The sequence below is a fragment of the Odontesthes bonariensis genome, chromosome 8 (genome assembly GCF_027942865.1).
Source record: "Odontesthes bonariensis isolate fOdoBon6 chromosome 8, fOdoBon6.hap1, whole genome shotgun sequence".
Taxonomy (NCBI): Eukaryota; Metazoa; Chordata; class Actinopteri; order Atheriniformes; family Atherinopsidae; genus Odontesthes; species Odontesthes bonariensis.
The window spans coordinates 24,597,356-24,604,161 of NC_134513.1; the positions used below are offsets into that span (position 1 = coordinate 24,597,356).

At 43.3% G+C, this 6,806-nt stretch overlaps 2 non-coding genes across 2 annotated transcripts; one reads left to right on the forward strand and one right to left on the reverse strand.

Moving 5' to 3' along the window:
- Nucleotides 1–5,538: 5,538 nt before the first annotated feature.
- On the reverse strand, nucleotides 5,539–5,610 carry trnag-gcc (transfer RNA glycine (anticodon GCC)). The gene has a single exon. It is a non-coding gene; the product is annotated as a tRNA-Gly (tRNA).
- A 282-nt stretch (nucleotides 5,611–5,892) lies between these two features.
- On the forward strand, nucleotides 5,893–5,964 carry trnae-cuc (transfer RNA glutamic acid (anticodon CUC)). Its single transcript has one exon. It is a non-coding gene; the product is annotated as a tRNA-Glu (tRNA).
- Nucleotides 5,965–6,806: the final 842 nt, after the last annotated feature.

Below are 6,806 nucleotides of genomic sequence, written 5' to 3' on the forward strand. Positions count from 1 at the left end.
GCAGAGGCAGCTGTGAAAATAAACTAAATTTGAAATAAAACTTAATTGCAGTGAGAAAGGTATGCGTGGGGTTACTACACTATTGTATTGAAGCACTCGACACGGCAATTGCAACAGTCTCAGGATTAAACGACTATTGTTTGGATAGGGACCAAAGTTTACACGTTTGTTTCCGCGAACCCCGCGGATTGTCGGACCCCTACAATCTGTGGATTGTCATTGGTTTTCGCCGAACCGCGTCATAGCTCATTACCATAAAGTTAGCTTGAGTTTAATCGCTTGAATCCGCTCTGGTCGCTCAGGTAGCTTCGCCACTGGAGAATCCGCTCTGGTAGCCCAGGTAGCTCACCCTCCATAGAGAAATAATGATTTCCGGCGCTCAGGTAGCGTAGGTCGCTCTTGGTGACACGCAGCATTAGGGTTGCCACCCGTCCCTTGAAATACGGAATCGTCCCTTATTTGGCAACAAAATGTTGCGTCCCGTATTGAACCAATACGGGACGCGATTTGTTCCGTATTTTCACAAATGTCCAATACACTTGTCTGTCCCACACGCATCCACACAAAGCCCCACTTCCCCGGCTGCGCACCTCTGTGAGCCTGGCACCACCTACCGTTATTTTAACTTTAAGTTACAGTCAGGGAGGAAAACTGTTAAAATCTTACAATCCTGGTATGTTAAATTAATAATCAATTAATAATCAGTCTCATATCTCGCTACTTTCGTGAAGTTCTCGTTTGGTTGGACAGACATTACGTAAAGAAAGCATACGACACAATCTGTGATTATAACATATATATAGATATATGAACTATTTATTAAAACGATATGACCAAAGACATGAACCTTTAAAATAAACAGGAGATGCATTGAATATGGGTGATTATATAAAACACTTAGTGAATGGAAAATAAAATATGGGGAATAGAGAGATACTGGATGTATTCAAATAGTTTGGGTTGGCTGACTATTTGACGCTAAATACTGACATTTCGGATTAATTTATCATTCTGTGAAAGCCTCGAGACATCCATCAAACCCACTTTAAGGTGAAAACGGGTCGGTCTTACTGTGCTGAAGTTCTGTTTAGTCAGCTCGGAACACGGCAGCGGCCACGCGGGGTCCGAGGGGATTTCTCTTCCGCTCTCTGGGCCTTCCTGGCTGTGGTGGCTGACTTTAGCGGACTTCTCAGTTGCTTCTTTTCACCGGGAAACGGGAACGATGGTGCCGAGGGCTGTGGTTAGATGATCGAATCTTCTGAGTGTCAGTGGGTCCGTTGCTTCTCTGATGAAGTGAACTTAAGTTCACAGAAGATTAATAAAAGGTTGCTTGGAGTTGGCTTTCTGGGTAGGAAAACTTCATTCTGTTCTTATCTTTGTTCGGGTATTTCTTTCTCGTCTCCGGGGTCTCACTGGGTTCTGGAGGGTCTCCTCCGGTCGTCCGCTGCATCGTTATCCTCACGTCCTTCCGCTCTCTCCTGAGATTATGGGAAAACTCCCAAACTCTGGTGAGCTCTTCTCTCCTTCTCAAATCATCTCCAAAACTCTCTGAGCAGCTGTTCTCTGCTCAAATCTCCTTCTGAAACTCTGGTTGGAACTCTTCTGGAACAAGAGGCAAGAAGCAAGAGAGAGCGAGTTTTTCGCGGGCTCCGGGTTTTGACTCTCGGAGGCAGGGCCTGACGTAAGCTTACACTACTTTTTCAGCCAATGATATGCTTGAACTGTGGTGAATGTCTGCCTGGGTGTCTGTGTAAGGTGATCTGTGCTATATGGGGATTTCTGGATGAGACAAAGAAACTCTTATTTCTCCATTACTCTGTCTCATAGAACATTTATCTCGGTGATTCTGAAAACACCACATCTTGTTAAGATATGCAGATTAAAGATATACATAGACTTGTAATATAAAGATATCAAAATAACACACAACGTAATTGATGATTATGACTTTCAAAATTCAGATGAATATCTATGAAATCGTGACATATGAATAGTGGACCACACAATGTTAATTATCTGTGTTAACAATGGGGATACCAAACAAATACCAAATAGATACCGAAGGGACATCGTTAGAAGTTAAAAGTTGCATATATCTTGTCCATTTTACTGAGTCCTCTGGGATTTAAATGTTCAACTAATCAACACTGCAGACCACTAGGGGGATGTGGTTCCATCAGGCAGGTTGGGCATTTTCCACCAAAATCAGTTCTTTGTCAATATTTAAGCCAGAATCGTACAAATTGTCTCTATATGCGTCTTGTGATCAAGCTGGAAACCTGAAAGAAATTGTAAACGGTTATCAAACACATTTAATATAGTTTTAAAATTCGACTAAAAGTGAGTCTTAGTGAAGTCTTCTCAGTTCGTATGTAGCCATCGGTTTGCTGGTGAAAAGGGGTGTTAAAGTGTCAACTTTTGAGTTATGGTCCAGATAAGATAGTAAGTGTCCCACTTTTCCAAGAGTGAGTTCTTTGTTTGTTAGAGCTTATTCCAATTTATGGCAAGTGTCTGTTGCTTATTTTTCACTCCCAAAAGCTCTTAAGGGTGTTGTAAATTAGGCAGTTTTCTGTCTCTCTTTCCTTTGTGGAAAGAAAATGAAGATCTGGTTTATATCCACATACGTAAACATCCCCCACAGGAATGTTGGTTTTGTCAAAGTTTGAAAACTCTTAATCCACACGGCACTGTGACTGCTACATGAGTATGCTGAGGTGATGAAGACAATGATGAAAATCAAAAATTTTCTTGTCAGCATTGCAGGCTCAGGGAATTTCTCAGAGGTTGATGCAAACTCTGATCTTTTGCTCCACAACAATGTGAGATGGCTCAGCAAAGGCAGGGTGCTAGAGCGATTTTTGGTCAATTAAACGTGAAGTAACAGCTTTCTTGGAACAACTGGAAAGTCAGAAAGCAGCCAACTTTTCTGTCTTTCTAAATGACGAGAAAAACATGGATATCATAGCTTTTTTGGCTGATATCATGTCACACCTGAATGGGCTTAATTTGCAGCTGCAGGGAAAGATCAATTCCATTTGTGATCTGATGACAGCTGTCCGCTCATTTCAATGAAACTTCAGGGGCCTCATGTTTAAAGACTTGCGTGGATTTCCTACTGAAACATGGCGTACGCTCAAACCAAATGCCCTCCAACGTCGGATGTATGAATCTGTGCGCACGCATCAATCCAAGCACATTTCGTTTGTACATCCCAATCAACGTGGAATTGAGCGCACATGTCGGAGCACCCAACTCCTCCCTGTCCACGCCCCTACTTAAATACTCAAATCATATTTAAAGGGATAGTTCGGGATATTTGACATGAATCTGTATGGCATCATCATAACCAGTGTCGTGCATTCAAACTGACTTACCCCCGACAGTGTCCTGTGAGCCGAGTTCTTGTCCAGTGTTGGTCAAGGCGAAAGTAGTCCGGCTTGTTTGCTGGGGTCAAGAAATTAGCGCGTTTTTCTTCCCAAAACAGTACGTGTGCTAAAGAGTGATTTATTTTATCACAAAAACCGAAGCCGGCAAAAGTAACTCCTCGTTATCACATGGGCCCTATACTGTCTCTCTCATTGTGTATCACTGCGCACGTCATTCTGACCGCGAGCTGTGCGCAGAGTCTTGCTGTTCTTTGGCAGTGCTCAGCAGGTAGTTCTACCTAGACCAGCAACGCAAACGAGCTAGCTCTAGAGATAAGTCTATCGGCTTTTACTCGCTTTGTAAACACCCCCTCGTTATGGTCAACGCAAACACCCATACCATTCCAAAAAAAAGTATCCAGCCTCATCAACTGGTAAAATATTGCATTTTATTAAAGCACTAAAAATTCATGGCAACAAGGGTAGCCTATACATTAGGCCTGGTGAACTCATGCGTGTGATGTGTCCCACGTCAGCTGCATCAGTCGAAAGTAATCACTAACAAAACTAATTAAGAATTAACTAGGCTACATGCTGCGCGGAGGTAGCTGCAATAACAGCATCGTCGAAAATAACTCAAAACTCAGAAAAATAACTATGCGTACATTACTGCTCGGCGGCAGCTGGCTTAACAGCATTTAAAAAAATTAGGCTATATAGAGAACAGAATGTTGCTGGGCTGAACTTGTTGGCCACACCTCCATCGAGGGTCTCTGTGGATGACGAGCACAGACAGACAGACAGACAGTGGACATTAAACCAGAGGTGCCATAATATCATAAACCACGTCTCATTCTCAGCCTCCTCATGGAATGAGCCTACACGCAGGAGAAGGACTCGCGTGCCGCACGCGAGTCCTGAGTCTTAACTTTATTTTTGTTTAACCTTTTTTTTTTACTATTTTATTATGTTTATCGATGCATTTGTAATGGATGAAAAACTAGCAGAGAACAGTCGAGTCTAAGCATAGGCTACATAAGTAAACCGCGCTGTCTCGCATTACGGAGTAGCTACAGATCTCAATAGCAACTTTGTAGCGGTAGACCGGAGCAATGGCTCAGTTGGTAAGAGACGTGCTTCCGTTGCTTGAGTCGGAACGTTTGTGTTTTGAGACGTGTGTTGAAATCCCGATCGGAGGAGACTGTACAATAGGTTTTCATGAAATATATTTTTGTTAGCTCCCCACCATCTCGCAATGCACATTCAGCAGGGGGTGCAGCCGCACCCCCTGCACCCCTAGTTCCCACGGCTATGCTCTACCGTGTGCACAGCTTTCAGGTCCCTGATGGTCTAGTGGCTACGATTCGGTGTGCTCACCGCCGTGGCCGGGGTTCGATTCCCGGTCAAGGAATGAGGTAATCAGGTTTTGGCACTGTGAGTAGCGTAAACCAAAGACATTTCTGCTGTGTTTTTCCAATGACATGAATAGAATGTCAATTTAATCGAGCCCTGTCACAAATTCAATAGGACGTTGGTTTGTAAGGAGTCATCCTATGCGCACCACTTGATTTGAAATAACACTTTACAGCCAGCAGATTTACTACTTCTCTTTAGAGAAGGACTCGCTTAACTCTTTCCAGCAGCTCTAGGACCATTGTGGCTTTTAAAAACTAAAAGAATGATCAAGTTTTTCTGATACTTTGATGTGTAACATGGTGCTTAATAACATTTTGAGCAGCAAAGACGAATGCTATTTGTCATTAAATGACATGGGCATCCACGAATGATACAGAAAAAGAGAAATTTCATGGTCTATTGTTGGACAAAATGTTTTTGTCCGCGGAATTGGAGCATTTGGTGATCTGGCAGGTGCTGGCCGTCCGTTGGTCCTTCCGTCTTGGATCGAGTTTGAGGGAGGCCCGTTTTTTGTGTCGTACGACACTGTGGAATCTAATCTTCCCCACTTGCTTTGTAGAGGAGGAACTTAGAATGCACATGAGAAAACAGACCATCACTTTAACTGAAGAGTCATAGCAAAAAATGCTTCCTTGGTTGAAGAGTTGCTAGAGTGCATTAGCTTGAGACTGTGTTTTCCCTACAAGCCACCCATTGTCTGAACAGAGGTGGAGATAGCAAGGTACATTTGAAAGCTGATTATACAAGGAGCAGAGAATGCATTGGCCGGGAATCGAACCCGGGTCAACTGCTTGGCAAGCAGCTATTCTCTCCACTATACCACCAATGCCCTGACAGACCATTATTTAGTCATCTATCAACTGTTTTTCTTGCAGGGCTATGACACACTCACTCTTACTCAGGAATCTTTCTATTTCTCCCTGAAATAAGAGAGAAGTCTAAAGCGTGAAAATTGTGCTTGCTTGGATTCATTCTCCAGATACGCACAATTGCTTTCATCTAAGGCTAAAATGTTCACAACATCAGTACAATGCACTATGCCAATTAATTTGCCAGTCAGGAATGAGTTTACCACAGTCTTGCAACCTGTACCGTGTGCACTGCTCTCGGGTCCCTGATGGTCTAGTGGCTAGGATTCGGCGCTCTCACCGCCGCGGCCTGGGTTCGATTCCCGGTCAGGGAATGAGGGAACCAGGTTTTGGCACTGTGAGTAGCGTAAATCAAAGACATTACTGCTGTTGTTTTCCAATGACATGACAAGAATTTCAATTTAATCGAGCCCTGTCACAAATTCAATAGGACGTTGGTTTGTAACGAGTCATCCTATGCGCACCACTTGATTTGAAATAACACTTTACAGCCAGCAGATTTACTACTTCTTTTTAGAGAAGGGCTCGCTTAACTCTTTCCAGCAGCTCTAGGACCGTTGTGGCTTTTAAATACTAACAGAATGATCAAGTTTTTCTGATACTTTGATGTGTAACATGGTGCTTAATAACATTTTGAGCAGCAAAGACGAATGCTATTTGTCATTAAATGACATGGGCATCCACGAATGATACGGAAAAAGAGAAATCTCATGGTCTATTGTCGGACAAAATGTTTTTGTTCGCGGACTTGGAGTATTTGGTGATCTGGCAGGTGCTGGCCGTCCGTCCGTCCGTCCGTCTTGGATTGAGTTTGAGGGAGGCCCGTTTTTTGTGTCGTACGGCACTGTGGAATCTAATCTTCCCCACTTGCTTTGTAGAGGAGGAACTTAGAATGCACATGAGAAAACAGACCATCACTTTAACTGAAGAGTCATAGCAAGAAATGCTTCCTTGGTTGAAGAGTTGCTAGAATGCATTAGCTTGAGACTGTGTTTTCTCTACAAGCCACCCATTGTCTGAGCAGAGGTAGAGATAGCAAGATACATTTGAGAGATGATTATACAAGGAGCAGAGAATGCATTGGCCGGGAATCGAACCCGGGTCAGCTGCGCGGGAGTCTCCGATAGTTAAGATTAACTGTCTTAACTTTTCTCAT